The sequence below is a fragment of the Apis cerana genome, linkage group LG16, assembly GCF_029169275.1.
Source record: "Apis cerana isolate GH-2021 linkage group LG16, AcerK_1.0, whole genome shotgun sequence".
Classification (NCBI taxonomy): Eukaryota; Metazoa; Arthropoda; class Insecta; order Hymenoptera; family Apidae; genus Apis; species Apis cerana.
In genome coordinates this window covers 2,059,359-2,075,304 of record NC_083867.1, presented here as the reverse complement: position 1 = coordinate 2,075,304, position 15,946 = coordinate 2,059,359, and the positions used below count along the sequence as shown (strand labels likewise).

Sequence of the window (15,946 nt, the reverse complement as noted above, 5' to 3'; positions counted from 1 at the left end):
TCGGGCGACCAGCTAAACTATCCAACAGGCGATCGTATTTCATTGTCATGCAAATGATTTTTGCGTAATCACGAAAGCGATCCAGACGTGCCCGTTTTGTACGCAGATCTGTGTGCCGTACACGTGCATGGGAAAAAGATACCGGAATGTCCACGCGTCCCTCGATCTTTTCTCCGCGTATTTCAATTCTCTGCTTCGCTTCTGGCCACTTTCCTTTTCCTGCTACCACTCGCATCCTAATCCTTCGCCGCCATATTGGCACGTGACTTCCTGGAAAGCGATTGTTGTTTAAATAGCGCACGTTTTTCTTAATTCTAATTATTCTAAATGCACTAGTATTGTAAGAAGATACAGTGAAATTTCAAGTATTAATTTTTCTTTTCTATTTTTTGATTGAAATGGATTTTGATGAAAGAAAATGGGGGAAAAAGGTTGAATAATATATTAATATTTTTATATAAGATTTGATAATTATTAATAAAATTTAATTTCATATTTCATAGATTTTTTATAATTAATTATATAAATTATATAAATTTTAATTATATAAATTCATATATAATTATTTTTCGTTATTTGCGATATAAATTTTTTAATTTAAATCCAACAAGCAAAAATTTAAAATATGGTGATATATGCGCGATATATATGTAAATATATATTACATTTATAAATTATAAATTATAATCTGCCGTAAAATATATGTATAATAATATTTCAAGATTTTTAATTTTTTTATTTAAAAAAATTAACACTGCAAATTATTTATATTTGAATTATTTATGAATTCTTAAAAATTTTTAAAAAATTATTAAACATCTTATTTTCCACAATATCATCCTTAATAATACAAGCATTTAAATATGCATATAAAATATATGTAATATGAAATACATTTATGCATTTGTATAAAAATCTAATCTCTAGTAATAATATTCTAGTGATTCATAAAATCTTTATATTGTTCCTTTAATAATATCTGAATCATTTATTTTGGAAAAAATATAAATCTTAACAAATTCGGATTTTTGAAATTTTTATAATAATCTTCCAGCTTGTAAAAACTTTTAAAAATTATTTCATCTATATTTTTTTCATGGATTCGTACTAATGAAAATTAAAATTTAAAATTTAAACACAAACGCAATTATTTATATAAATTATTATTAATATTTCAAAATGTTTAGGTCAAAAATTGAAAATTTAAAAATTTCTTACTTTTTCTTTTTTTTTAATATTTCTTATAAAAGTTTAATAACATATATATATATTTAATTATACAAATATTATTCAATAAATTTAATTATACAATATCGGTTAATATCATAATTAATCAATCAACCGATGCAAATACTTTTTACATCCACTGTTCTGAATCTGAATCGAAGAAAGTTAAATTGAGAATAAATAGGAAGAAAGAATTTTCAAAGTTGAGGAAAATTTATTGAATCCGAAGTCCTTCGGCTCAAACTGGAACATAACTTTTCAATTCGTATTTAAAAGTTGTTCGGTTCCTGATTAGTCCTCTAACGAAGTCTTATAGTTTGTTAAATGAAAAAAGTTGTCGTTTCTGTTTAGCCTATGTTCCATTCGATAAACATATGGCATAAAGGAAAGCGAGTGGGAGTACTCCCATAGAGATATCAGCTGGCTTCCTTTTCGATCGTTGAACGTCATTGAATTCCTTGCAATTTTTCCATCGGCCTTGTTCATCTCCTTTTTGCATTGAAATAGAAAAAAACATAGTTGTCATTAAAAGAGCAAATAATCTTAATTATTGGTATGGATAATATACGTGAAAGTAATAATATTCTAATTAATAACCTAACAAATATTGCAATTAATCAACTACATCATAAAATTATATAATCGAAATAAAAAAGAGGTTATGTCTCGCAAAAAATTGGAATATGAAATAATAACATTTATTTTCAATCTTGAATTGATTCTGGACATTTATTTGAGCGAATAATATTTTTGCAAATTCATTTTTTCATTCCAAGATTTAATTTCCAAGAATAAACGGAGATATCGACGGATGTTAAAACAGGAAGTAATCGAATGCTTTAAAATAAATATTTATATATTTGTTATTAATCACGTGATCAAAAAGTTTATATATTTTGAAATTATTAAAAATCTAATTATATTAGTTATATTAGTTGTATTAGCTGTGGATGTAATTTTATTTATATTGTTTTACATTAGTTATAGAATTATCTATTAATGTATTTAAATTAGAGAGTTTTCCATATTTTGTTTCTCTTTTTATTATTCGAATTATCGAATTATTCTTAACTATCGTTATTCCGAATTATTCCGTTGCGTCCGAATACTTGGATTATCTGAAATATTAAATAATTAAATAATTTCTATCATCCGCTCATCTTAATTGGTAGGATTACCCTATCGGTAATGTCGTTTGAAAAGATCAATGTTAGTCGCCACAAATAATCTGTACAAATTTTTCGTTAAAATTAAATTCGACTACTAAGATTCATAATAAACCTTGAAAATAGTTATAATATGTAACTTTGAAAAATAGACGATTAAAAAAATTACAAAAATTTTTTGAAAAATCCTATAAATTAACATTTTAGAATAATATTCTACCTTAAAAAAGCAATATTTTTAAAATGATATTATTCATGATGCGATCCCATACAATGAAAATATAACATCGATTTGAAATTGTCTTCATGCTCGTCTCCTGTGCCGCCCAAATCGGCTGTTTCCTTTTCGATTCGTCGAACGTCATTGGATTCCTCGCGATTTTTCAATCGACCTCGCTTGCCTCCGGTCTAAACTCTTTCACACGGAATTCGCGTATTCGATTCACATATACGATATACCTTCCACTATATATATATATACATATACGATCATAAGATACACATCCTATGCGGTATCCAATTTCATAGCACTGACCTTGTTCAATGTCGAAGTTAACGATTCGTGTAGCTGCCGCATAACATCACATTTGTTCGTACGTTTTGAAGAAATTCAGTAGAAACCAACTGAGCATACACGAGATTGTTTCTGAACCTCACGAGAATTATTATTTAAAACCACAAACGTTCAAAAGCGCGCTAGCATTTTTAATATTATCTTATGTTTTCCATCTAAAGAAAAGGAATTGCTTCGTTGTATCTGTCTTCTATCTTGCGATATAACGTTAAAAAAAATGGATAGTACAATGATTTAATTATAAGCGTGAAAAAAAATCATACTAATGTATACATGTTATATAAAAAATTGTATAGTATACGTAATAGTGAAGTATATAATTAATTTGAGGATTCCTATTTTCGAATTCCATTCGAAGTTTCGAACAATTATATGCATGTTGCGTAAAACGAGATAATTTTCAAAGTACCTTTTAATTCTATTCTTCTTTAGATTCGGATTTCGGTAGATTCTCTTTTGCTTTTTAACCGTCGCATCGTGATAAAAATTGCACTAGAAACAAAAGACGGGCGTTTGCGAAACTAATTTTTTTTTTTAACGTAAGCATAAAACTTTACAATGTACAACGGATTTTGAAATTGAAATATTATAACAAATTATCACCCATGAAATATTACAATAAAATATCAATAATCGTGAAAAGATGAAAATCTTTTACTGTATGGAATAATACCAGAAATACTGGTCAGTCTAGAAACTTCCATAAGGGCACAAGTAGCACCAGATAGATGAATCGCGATACACGAATCATTGTACGAAAGAAGACTAACTTGGTTTCGAGGATATGTGTTTTTTTGAACAATGGCAGGAACGATACCGTTATTCGTATCGAAAAACCTGTAAGCAAATAAGCCAATTGGATTAAACTGGCAATTATTTGTAATTTCTCGCAGAAAATGCAGCTGCGTTCGTTAATTAAATGCAAGTTCAAAAGAAGGATATTAAACTTGTTCGCGATTTTAATCTTAATTAACTTTGCGATATTATTTTTAAATCGTTCGAATCGGAAAATGGGTCATTTCATCCATTTATATATCGTTAAATATTATTATTTTATCAAATCGTATAAATAATTTGAAAACGATATTTTATTATATTGAAATTATTACGTTATATCGGTTAAATGAAAAAATTAAAATAATTTGTTTAATATATTTAAACCATTAATGGTTTCAATTCAATAAAAATATTTTTATTGAATAAATCACATAAATAACATCGCTTTATATTTATAAATATAAATATGTCTGATATATTATTATTATGATATTATATTCAATATTTTTCCTATAAAATTTATAATTAATTAAAATAATTTATTAGTATTAATTTAATTTGTCGAAAGTTATTTCGTTAAAAATGGATATTCGATAGTCAAGCTATCGATACATAGGTTAGAATCATGTCGCTATTAAGAAAGCGAAGGGGTCATTCGCGTGATTGTTCAGTGATGCATCGGCTCGCAAACGTGGTGAAAGCCATTTAAAACAAAAATAGTGGTCTGAAAATAGGTGGTCTCCTAAATACCATCGAACAATGATTGGCGCGATCGTCGTCCACAGATCAAGACCGTCACCGTTACTATTTCTGTGGCCACTGTGGCACGGAAAAAAATAATGTTTATTTGGGTTACTCAAAGGAAGAACAAAAAACGAGGTTGTCCCGTGACCGACCCTTGACGGGCTTAATCGTCGCTGTATCAGCCGCATCCGGTGCATCGGTGGCAATTAATTTCTTCGCTTAAACGTCCGGATGAAAAAATATCGCGACTCTGATGTAAGCGTCTAATTAGAATTACAAATTCGGGATCGCAGATGCGCTTGCGCGCGCAGCAATTACCTTTGCCCGCACCAATGCTACCAACCGTAAAATTTTACCCTAAAAGTTGAAAATATCTTATCTAATATTTTTTTATTTTTTTAAGATATATTTAAACAGAAAATCTATCTAAAATTTGAAGTAACTTATTTTTATTATTTCTTCATTATATTATAATAGTTGTATATATAATATATAATATATATAATAGTATCGTAATAGTTGATTATAATTTATATAGGATTAAATTCAAGTTTTTTCTTGTACATAAAATTTAAATATATGTTCAAAGGTTAATATATTCGCGTATATATAAGTACGTATTAGTTCGATTAATTGTTTAAAAATACAGATTGAATATTTTAGAAAAAATTAATCAATAATTGGAAAACACGAAGGAAGGATATTTTTATATTCTATTTTATTTTATTTTCCCTATATTATCTGAAATTATTATAATCAAATAGCGAATGTGTTGAACGACATGATTGCAACTGTCGATTCGATTCGAATAACTTGTCCGACCAAATAAGAATCCATTTGCAACGCATTGTAACACTTGCGATGAAGGTATTGACGCGGTCATAAATGTTTCATAAAATTGGTTAGCATCTGTCATTTCGTTCCGCCAAAAAACAAACCGTTTACACGTTACAGAGACATCGGTGTGGGGTGAACGTTGAAAACACTCCCATAATGCGTTCGAGACGTTTGATGACGATTCCCGTTGCACGAAAGAGGCGCATGCGCAAACATACGCGCCGGGTTGACTATTTTACCGTACTTTCCGTTTAGTTCAACCGAATTGAAGATAGTTCTCGTGGAAGGTTCCCAGATCATTAAGTTGAATTCAAACTTACCTAGTTGTACAGAATGGTAAGGAATATGTTATGTTAAATACAGTTACAAACGTAGTAAACAATCCAAACATCTGCCACGTTGAATATTCGGTATATTTTTTGAAAAAACTTGGAGAATGTTTTCTACAAACAGTGAAATATTATTATAACTAATTGTATTAATGTATGAATTTTATAAAACTTATCCCATTGAAAACAAAGAGAGTAACAGTATAAATAATAAAGTAGCAAACGTTATAAACTTCAAGTTACTAAATTAACGTTTTTTAACGACATAAATAATTTATTAAATTCCACTTGAAAAAGAAAGCTTATTTTCGTAAAATCTCCACAGTAACTCAATATTAATATTGCATAATGTTTTCAAATACAACTTTTATTACAAAAATTTTTCTTTAAAAAATACTTTATTGTATTTTATGTAAAATATTGTACAGACGTCTGATAGAACTAAAAAATCAAAGAGGAGGATATATTTTAAGAACATTTAGTTTTCTTGAATGTTCCGTCATATATCTTGGCGAATTTTTTCCGGAACTTGATAATATTTCATCGATAAAGTACTTATGAGTGAAGTCTCGAGATAGAAATTCGAGAACGCCGGTGCATAACTGGGTCGCCGTTGGCGAGCAGGTTGGTTAGAATGCAGTTTTCAACGTAGGCAGTCATTCTGCATTCTGCGGAACTATAAATACATACGCATTTGATGCCATTACCCCGTAACGACAGTTTCATCGAAGAATAACCGCGTTCGATCAACTTTTTTACGTGAATGTTACATTTTGTCTCGACTGGTGCAAAAAAATGTCACAAAATTGTTACAAGTCGTACATGGTTATATCACTCGAGAAAATTGACAAATTTTATTTTTTCCTTCATATTAATATATAATCTCTCTCGTAATTCAAAATCATTGTAATTTCAAATTCTGAAATTAAATTACATCTTTTTTTCTGCTTAATTTACTTTAATCATATGAATATGAAATAACGTATAATGTTACAATAGAAAATTGATCGAAATCAGTTTTCCACATCATTTTTATCACTTCCAAGTATCTCTTTTCCAAGTAGTATGAAAATAAAAAAATGATACGACACTTATTTTAAATTAAATATCTTATGACCATTACATAATCTTATTGATTGATGATATCAATTTCGTGTTTTCTTCCATTTTTCCATTCTTGATAAATGATAAATATGTATTATACTTTTCTATTCTATTCTATTTGTGCATACTTAAAAATTCTAAGATATTTCTCACTCGAAAACTTGTTTTTTCCTTGCACGAGGGATCCCACGAGGCTTCCTGCTGCGAACGAATTTTCTTCTTTTTTTTTTGCTGCTGGAATCTTCTCAATAGAAATAACTAGTTACAGTATTATGGTTGAAAGTTAATGGAAAATGGGTCAGGAATATTCTCCCCGCATTTCTTTCTACGGTGATTCCGTATCTCCTTGGAGGAGGACTTAAAGAAGGGGCTTCTTTCATTCGAGTTTCACGGCGGCCCAATTACGTATGCACCATGAGCCTCCATTTTAACGAGGAAACGCTTGTTCTGTCGGTGTTGGATCCTTTGTGGATCTGAAAAAATTTTGAAAATAAAGAATTAATATCAATAAACGTAAGTTATTATAAATGTATTAAAGCTAGGTTTTAAATCAGGTTAGATTAAAATTTTATCGTGAAATGATGTGTATAAACATTTTTTAATTTTAAAATATTTATTTATGTAGTCGAAATCTTTAAAAAATTCGTCATTGTCATAAAATAAAAATGTGAGATAATTTTCTTAGTGACGAAAATATTTTTTAGATATCGGTGGAAATTTTAATTACAAAATTAGAAAATTCTTACTCGAAAGAAATCATTTGATTCGTCGAGAAAAAAGATTTTCCAAGAGTATTCAATCACTTAATTTTTTAAGTAAAATAAAAATATGTATCAAAAAGTATTGTAATTACTTTTATTTCAGAATTTCAAAATTATTAAAAAAAGCCATTTCGTGAACTTATTTTTAGTTTATTTTTATCATACGTATTAATATATCGAGACACCAAAAACTGACTCATACTTTTATAAACATTTCAAATATAACGAGAATAGATAAAATTAAGTGCTTCAAAAATCTACAGAATGTATCTAATAATTCGATGTATCTAATAATTCGAGATAATTCAAAGTTAAAACGCAAATCGACGAACTTTTATTCCTAAACAATTATATTTCGTATTGATAGACTGTCATTTTTTTTTTTAACAATTAGAAGATAACTCAATGTCGCGCGATAACGATAAGTTAACGACAAAATGGTGAATCACAGTCTTAAACATGAGTGTAATCTGAGTAGTTAATAATCCAAGTTAACTTGCTCGTGTTGTCTCATATTTCTCATAAGCAGTAGTACTCCTACGTTAATTAATCGTTGTGAGAAGATAGTGCGTGGGAATCAATATATTTGTAGTGGTTGGTATTCGACACCGATTGTCCCTGGTTGACTTCAGTAGCACGACACCTATTATTGATCATCAAACATGTATGTATATATATATATTATAGCAGTACGCGATGCACGACTCGAATCTATTTCGAATTTGTAAAGTGTTACACACTAAAGTGTCTTAATTGGCGCAGTTTAGTATATTTGGTTGATACGGAGTTATTATCTTTATTAAGTATTCTTGAAACTGCTAATTCCGCGAAGCGAGTATCTGTGTTATTTCTATTAATAAAATTTTCTTTCTGGAGAAACTTGAATAACAATAGAAATGAGAAAAAAATTTATATAAAGTTAGTGTTATACTTCAAAATCTGTTTTCTAACCAAATACTGCATATATTGTTTACTCGTCGTAAAGTAAGATCGTTTTATCAAACGATATTTCATGAATAGTAATTGACGCATCACGTAAAACTTGACAAACTTTACTAAAAAAAAATAAAATTCGTTTAATCTTTAATTTAAAAATTTATACGAAAAAAAAAAGGAAGCAAATCTTCTCAATGTCAGATTCGTAGCATAAGTGAAAGGAGAATAGATGGTTGAGAATAAATAAAATAACTCGCGAGTCACAACAATGCGAATTCCGGGACAAAAGAGATCGAATTCTAGAGCAAAAGAAACGACTTTCTTCTCGAACTCGATCGATCTCGTCTTTTCTGCAATTAGAAATCTTGCTATTGATCCTTATAGAGCGCGAAAACATTTTCTCGGTGAACACGTGCGGTTATACGTGACGGTACATAATCGTGGACAGCGTATATCGATGCAACACTCAGTATTAAAGAAAACTAGAAGAAAAAGACGCTAGTTCTTTATATCGAACCTACTGCGCAGTCGATTCGCGCAAGACAATTGCTTCGCGAATATTCGCTTTATTCTCGTAGATGGCGATCTAGTTGGCTATTTGAACTTTTTCTTTCGACACGATGCCACATCGTTAATCTATTCCGTTGATTCGATGATATTGCTGAATTAATGATTTTATAATTTCAGTTTGAATCGATCTTTTGCGTATTTTGAATAAAAACTTACTAATTGGAATTTACTAATTTCCAATAAATGTATATTTATTATTAAAAGTAAATAAAATAACTTAATCGTATCTTGGAATATCTTCAGTTAAAAATGAAATGGTAATAAATTGATAAGATTTTTTATTGATATATAGAGATTATATGAATTTTTTTTTTTAATTGATAAAGTATTTCCTATAAAAAAGTATTAATTTATTTTTAATAAAAAATATAAATAAATACTTACGTCTTCGTATATTTTTTGATTGTGTTGTACATTTCTTTTCTTATTATCATATTAAAGCAATATTTAATAAATTTAAAATCAAACAATGTTGAGTTACATTAAAATAAATTTGTAAGAATTATTAAATTATTAAATTACTTTTTTTATAGAAATTTTATAGAAATTATAACATTTTTATCACTTTTTAAACTTATTTATCATTCGTTAACAAAATCATTAGAACCAATCAAATCCAAATAAACGTATATTCATCTATGATTGATGTAAATTAGGCTATTGTCTATTGCTTGATCTCACATTCTGTTACAATTTAAACAAAGTCTATTTATTTATTTTTGAAGCGTATCGTATCTACGTGGAAAATTTTTTCGAATTAAGAGGTTAGGTCTTACAACAGCGATCTTTACTGAAGGCAATGATTGATGCACTGGATCTTGGTGAAACAATGAGAAAGACGTTTGGCCGGAAGAAACGGGAAATTCTTTTATTGCGCGATGACTCGTCGATGCGTGAAGCGACATGCAAAAATTCTTCTGCGCTGCTCGCTCGCCACTTTCTATACATCCACTCGCGGTTCCTTCGTATTGGACCGAAAACTCTCGACTTCTCACCCTTTCTCTGTGTTTCTTCCGGTTCTTGGCGAAAGTATTCTTTCCTCGTTCTAGCTAGCCTCGAACGATTGCTCGATTAGGAAGAAGAGAAACTTAAAAGAATCAAGGAGAATATTTGAAACTGGTCCGGTGAATTATAAATTAAATTTCAAGTTTTTTAGAGTAAATATTTTTAACGCGTTAAATTCAATTTATTTTTGAAAAATTTAGAAAATTGCATTTGATTCACTTATAAGATCTTTCAATATCACTAAAATAGACAGTTTGAATTTGAATGAAAGATAGAAATATCATCTGCAGTTGAATTAAAAGATTAATATTTATTAAATAAGGTTTATATAAGTGCATTATCATCTTGAGCATTACTCGTTTTATCTCAAATGGATTTTTCTCGATAAAGGAAAAAAAGTATCTTAAGTATTAAAATTCATAAACGTTCATTTTAAATATAATTATTAGTAATGAAAAATAATTGGAAACAGACAATTCAAAAAATAATTTAATATCCTTATCGTGAAAAGTTTTTGAAAAGCACATATTTTCATTTTCTCGTAGCCAATAAATTTTATTAATAATTATATTACGCGTTATATAATATTTAACCAAATTAATTAATTTTGATTCATTAAACATGTAAACATTTTTCTTGCATCTGACTCGAAGAATTTTTTCCATTTCAATTTATTTAAGTCTTTCTCATGTTTTTATTATTATCGTTATTTCGTTTCCGTGATACTCGAAGCCAGCAGGCGATAAATGTTCGTTCTTTATGTGCTCCAGTATATCACTTTTTATTGTCCTGCAGAATCGATGCATGAATTATTTTGAGGTTCTCGAGTAACACTTCGGTTCTATTCCAGTGGGAAAAAGTTGTTAATATTTAACGAAGAAGAATTTATTAACTTTCAACAACTATTTATATAAGTAAAATATATTTAGATAGAATATAAATAAAGTATAAAAAATATATTTCATCTTTTTTAATTTTAGTCGATCAATTTATTTATCAAGTTATGAACAAATTAAATTTGCAAGATAAAATGAGATGAAAACAGAAGGAGGCGACAAAAAACAATGTTATTTTAATTTTCTACTTCATCTAAAATTTAAAATTCCTTGTAATAAATATTATATCGCTGGTAATAATAATAATATATATTATATTAATACATAATTAATTATTTTAATTTAACACGTTCAATACACGAGTATTATATATATATATATGTACGTGTGATTTCAATATACGTTCAAAACCATAACTTCTAAGTAACACGTTATTAATACGTTACTAATAACAACAGGTGCCGCAATTAGTCACATTTCGTATATACTCCAATAGAAATTTTATCATCGAAAGTCAAGTTGGGAAACAAGTTCTGCCCAGTTTTCTAGCCACAAACGTCCAATTGATCGGTCACGTTTCCTTTCCGGGTGAACCTAATCTAACCTTGTTTGCAAACTTCTCCCCGTCGCCAGAGAAACTTTAGTCGACGGCCGATTTTTCGCGTAGCTCGTACATTTTCCACGGGACGTTTAGAGGGTATTATTTTTAATCTCGAGAATCGTCGCATGAAAAAGTAGGATGTTTCAATGTGTCGCGGGAGACGATGATTCGCATACGTGAGGTGAATAACCGTGAGTAAGTGTACGCTTCTCGTAAACTGTTCGTTGGAAGCAATAAAAATTCAGTTAGTTGATGCGTGACGTTTACGGTCATTCCTCGGCGCGACATGCTGGAAAAAGTTCGTAATTGCGTATCATCTAATTTTTGCTTCGAAAATAGAGATATTTCGGGCAGTTTAAAATATTTGAAGATAATTAATAAAATTATTTTAATACGTAAATTTTATTTCAAAATTGGTAAAAATTTTAACAAAGATCGCACTCTTTCTTTATTAATATTTCTATCGTCGAGATCTAAGAAGCATATTATATCGCACTGCGTGTCGCCAAATTCTTCGATCTGAAAACGAAAACGAAAACGGCATCAATCGCGGAATCGTGGGGCAATCCGCGTTACACCACACTGTGTCCGGGTTCACAGTGCGTGCATAGGTGTGTATACAACCGCGTATAAACAGGCCGCGTATTTTTAGCGTGGACCCGTGTCAGATTTCTTGTATACTCGATACACACTGTAAACTCGGTGGTGCGTAGACTCACGGGGGATGGATGGACGGATGGATGGATAGATGGTTGGTTGGTTGGTTGGTTGGTTGCCATGCCTACGTTTCCCTCGATATCTCGTCTCTTCCATTTCCTTCTCTGTCCAACTCTCTGCACGTCCGTCGCTTCGTTCGATACCTAACCTTCCTTCTCGCCTCTTACATTGTCGCCTTGTTGTAATATTTATTCGTTATATATCCCGAAGCCATTAATGATTAATTTTGTAACTTTGTAAATTGGTACATTTTAATGATTTAATTATTATATTATTATATGAGCTTATTATTTTGTTTTAATTTATTTTATTTATGAATTTATGTGTAAATGTATGATTCTATTCGTTTAAATAAATAGATAAATATTTCTTTTTAAAATATATTTTCAATTCATTATTTGACTTTTGAGATCAAGAAATATAGTAAAAGTAAAAACTTCTCGAAAATCATGACCAAAGTCATTTATATAATAAGAAGTTTAATTCCAATATTGGCTCGTTCTAAGCAAATTCAGCCGGAATTCTTTTATATTGTCGAACAATAAATAAATATTTTATATTTTCTAAAATAAATTTTTTTTCAAGTATTTATTTTATTTTTCTCTATAATCATCAAAAAAATATATATTCTTCCTTATTTGTTTTCCTATTTTCTACTAGACCAATTAACAATCTTTTAGAATGAAATTATTTATTTAGTAACTAAACTTGTCTGTCCAATCTTGTATATTTACTACTTTTTATTTTCTGTTCCCTTTTTCTTCGTTTTATGATCAAGAGAAAAGTAAATAAACATAGGGAACTAGACTCACATATGTATGTATCTGTGAAAAATTCAAATCTCCCTTTTCTTTGTCGGGAAGAATTCATCCGAAATTTGAAACTAAAAAATATAGTCATTTTAATATTATAATGTATAATAATGTAAATTGCATATATTTGCATATATTTTTCAAACTGAAACACTACACTAATAAATTTCTTCAAATACTTGGAGTCTCGATTCCTCTTTGTCTCCCACTACCTGTCATTCTTTATATTCGTCGCGTCAGCAAAGACGAAAGAAGGTTAGAATTTCGTATCCGTTGCAGATACGAATACACGTATATTCACGGCTGGTTGCGAACTGCGAGCTTATAACGAATAAATACTGCATCATTTATGGTTTCCCGGTTTTGCTGAATCCGCGAAACAACGCGACTTTTGACGAGATTGTCAAAAATCGAAGCGACCTTCTCGAATCGCTCGAGAAGATTTAGTGTTTAAGCTGTCATCGAACCGAAACCGTGACGCAGTCTCTCTTTTGTACTCTCGCTGAATTTTTTACGTTCCATGTTTCGTCCCTGAGAGTAGAGAACGTTCTTTCACGCTTGCTACTCTTGCCGCGATGCGCATACTCTGTATATTAGCACGTGAAACAAACCGCAGTCGTTTAGTCGCGATGTAAACGATGTGTACGAGACGCGGAGTGTGTTTGGTCTAAGGTTGCGTGGATATCGAGATCCAGAAACTTTACGCGAAGTGTATGCGCGCGCAGCGGTTTTGTTTGGGCAGTCGAGCCATAAAATCATGTTTCACGTGCGAGAGAACATAGCGAAGGATCGTATGGTCACGCGCGGCCTTCGTTGTAAGAATACGAAAGCTTTTTAACGACTTTTTTTCGAACGATCGAATGTCGAAATATCGAAGAATAAAGGTATAATCAGTCGCGAAGGTCTTCGTACACTGTCTTAGGAAGGAATTGTCGGTAAGATGGATCTTTTAATCATATATATATCGATAAAAAAATATATAACAATCTGTTGTAACTTATAAGTATTTTTAAATGATTATTGAAAATGCTTATTGATTATTAAATATCTTTTAATCGTAACTAATCATATTAATAATTCATAATTCAGCGAGAACTTCTCGTTTTAAAGAAAATTTAAATTGAAAAAAGATTTGAATGCTAAGCAATTAATAGAAATTATCAATAAGACAAATATTATAGATATTAATTACAATATTCGTGCAATACGTAAAAAACATATTGTTAATAGAAATTTTAATTTGTCGAATAAAAAGATTTGAAAATTAGATGCATTTACAAATTTAAGCGAAAAAGAGAAAATTGAGTCAAATGAAGGATCTGCTGGATCAAATTTCATTCACCAGTTAACCTCATTCGGCATACCTGAAGGTTCCATTTCCAAGAATGGATAGCTAAAGAATATTTTTGTATTATTCCGTTCTTCTTCGAAAAAGGAAAAAATTAGTGAAAAGTCATTTTCAATTTGAATCGAATTATGTTCTTTGATTTATAAATCTTAGCTTTTCTTCGCTCAACGTGTTCTTATATATTATTAAACATTTCTGTACACTCCATTGAGTAACGATAAATATTATTGGTTAGATTTTCGCGATCTCTTGTCGTGGTTAATTTCTAACTCTAAATCGTCGGCCTATGTATATACATTCGGCGTCTGGTGTAATCCTGCTTCCTTCCCGACTGTTTGTAGATTTATTCCATAAGACCCTGGTTCACGTGGTCTTTGAGTGAAAATAACTCTCGTCGCAAGAAAAAACTCGCGCGTGTTTCCGCTGCGTTTTCTCTCGGCTCGATAATAATGCTAATCGAATGGAAATAATTGCAGCTTCGTACAAACAGCTCGTTCTTGTGCCTTTGGCTGGAGATAATCATTTTAATTAAACTATTCGAGTATGATTTAACGATCGCGCAATTGCGATTGAATTTTTAATAAAAAAGCGTCATATTTATTCACTATTTGACAGTTTTTCAAACATAAAAATATATAATATATAGTTGTAACGTAATTATAGTTATGAAATAATAATGTGTATGTAATTTGCAAATAATATTATTTTATATTTTAGTTTACGTTTAATATATTTTTTGTTTATAACACAAAGATTTAAAATAAATATACGTTTGTAAAATAAAATAAATTATGCTCGCGTAGAGTTTGATTATTGATCATCGATTATAGTTATTTTATAGTTTTTGATATATCGATAATATCGTTAACGAATAAAAGTGACTAGATTTCCTATTCAAGTTTTTTCTTATTCGAAGTTCATACATCATTAATTATTAATTAATTGGTATATATATAATTTCTAGCACATTCCTTAAATTTAAATTAAAAAATTATTTAAAACTTATATATTATATTAGAATTGAAATACATGCTGGAACATATACAATAGATTTCAAACGACAGTTATATTATTTAATAGATGCGCGCGTCTCTAATGTCTCATATCTTCGGAAAAAGTCGGGCGTGTTCGGTCAAGTTCGGGCATGCTTTCGGCTTTTCATTTACGCGTTCGTCATTATCTTCATCAATTATTAATCTTGCAATTTTATGGAACTAAATATTGATGCTTGCGGTTTGAATTCATTTTTTGTTCTTTCGCTTATTTATGAACTGTGAATGGCGAAAAATAAGACTTGTCTTTGCGCGTCTTGGCTATTTCGCTCGTATTTATTCCCTCGTTTGAATTCGAAGAAATTATCTGCTCGCATAAACGTCTACTTTTGCAGCAGATATAAAGCGAACACTATTATATGTAAATACTTGCGATAATCAACTTTTTAATAATTGAATTTTTAGCGTGTTATGTATTTTCGAGCGCAGAGAAAATGAAAGTATAATTTTCACGAAACGTCGATCGAATTAGAAGGTGAATCTCGCCTTCTCGTTTAAATACTGCTTTCACGAAGATAGATCGGAGGCTGATGCTATTTCGAGGGGAGGC

General features: G+C 29.8%; 1 protein-coding gene and 1 long non-coding RNA gene across 23 annotated transcripts in view; one reads left to right on the top strand and one right to left on the bottom strand.

Moving 5' to 3' along the window:
• Window positions 1–15,946, top strand: part of LOC108000359 (mitogen-activated protein kinase-binding protein 1) — a 119,492-nt gene that overhangs the window by 2,802 nt on the left and 100,744 nt on the right. For 4 of the 21 annotated variants that reach the window (XM_062086336.1, XM_062086358.1, XM_062086345.1 and 1 more), the window contains exon 1: window positions 8,043–8,183. The exons of 14 other annotated variants lie outside the window; for them this stretch is intronic. The gene's annotated coding sequence lies outside the window, so the exon portion shown is untranslated. Of the gene's footprint in view, window positions 1–8,042; window positions 8,184–10,774; window positions 13,932–15,946 lie in introns of those variants that run through there. 3 more of the 21 variants (XM_062086332.1, XM_062086353.1, XM_062086357.1) reach the window with 3 other exon arrangements.
• LOC133667464 (uncharacterized) lies at window positions 5,192–8,940 on the bottom strand. Of its 2 annotated transcripts, none has more exons than XR_009833012.1 (3): window positions 8,260–8,940; window positions 7,505–8,162; window positions 5,192–7,231 (listed from the first exon to the last, which is right to left on the bottom strand). It is a non-coding gene; the product is annotated as an uncharacterized LOC133667464 (long non-coding RNA). The 2 variants fall into 2 exon arrangements; XR_009833013.1 differs by having other exon boundaries at window positions 8,471–8,939.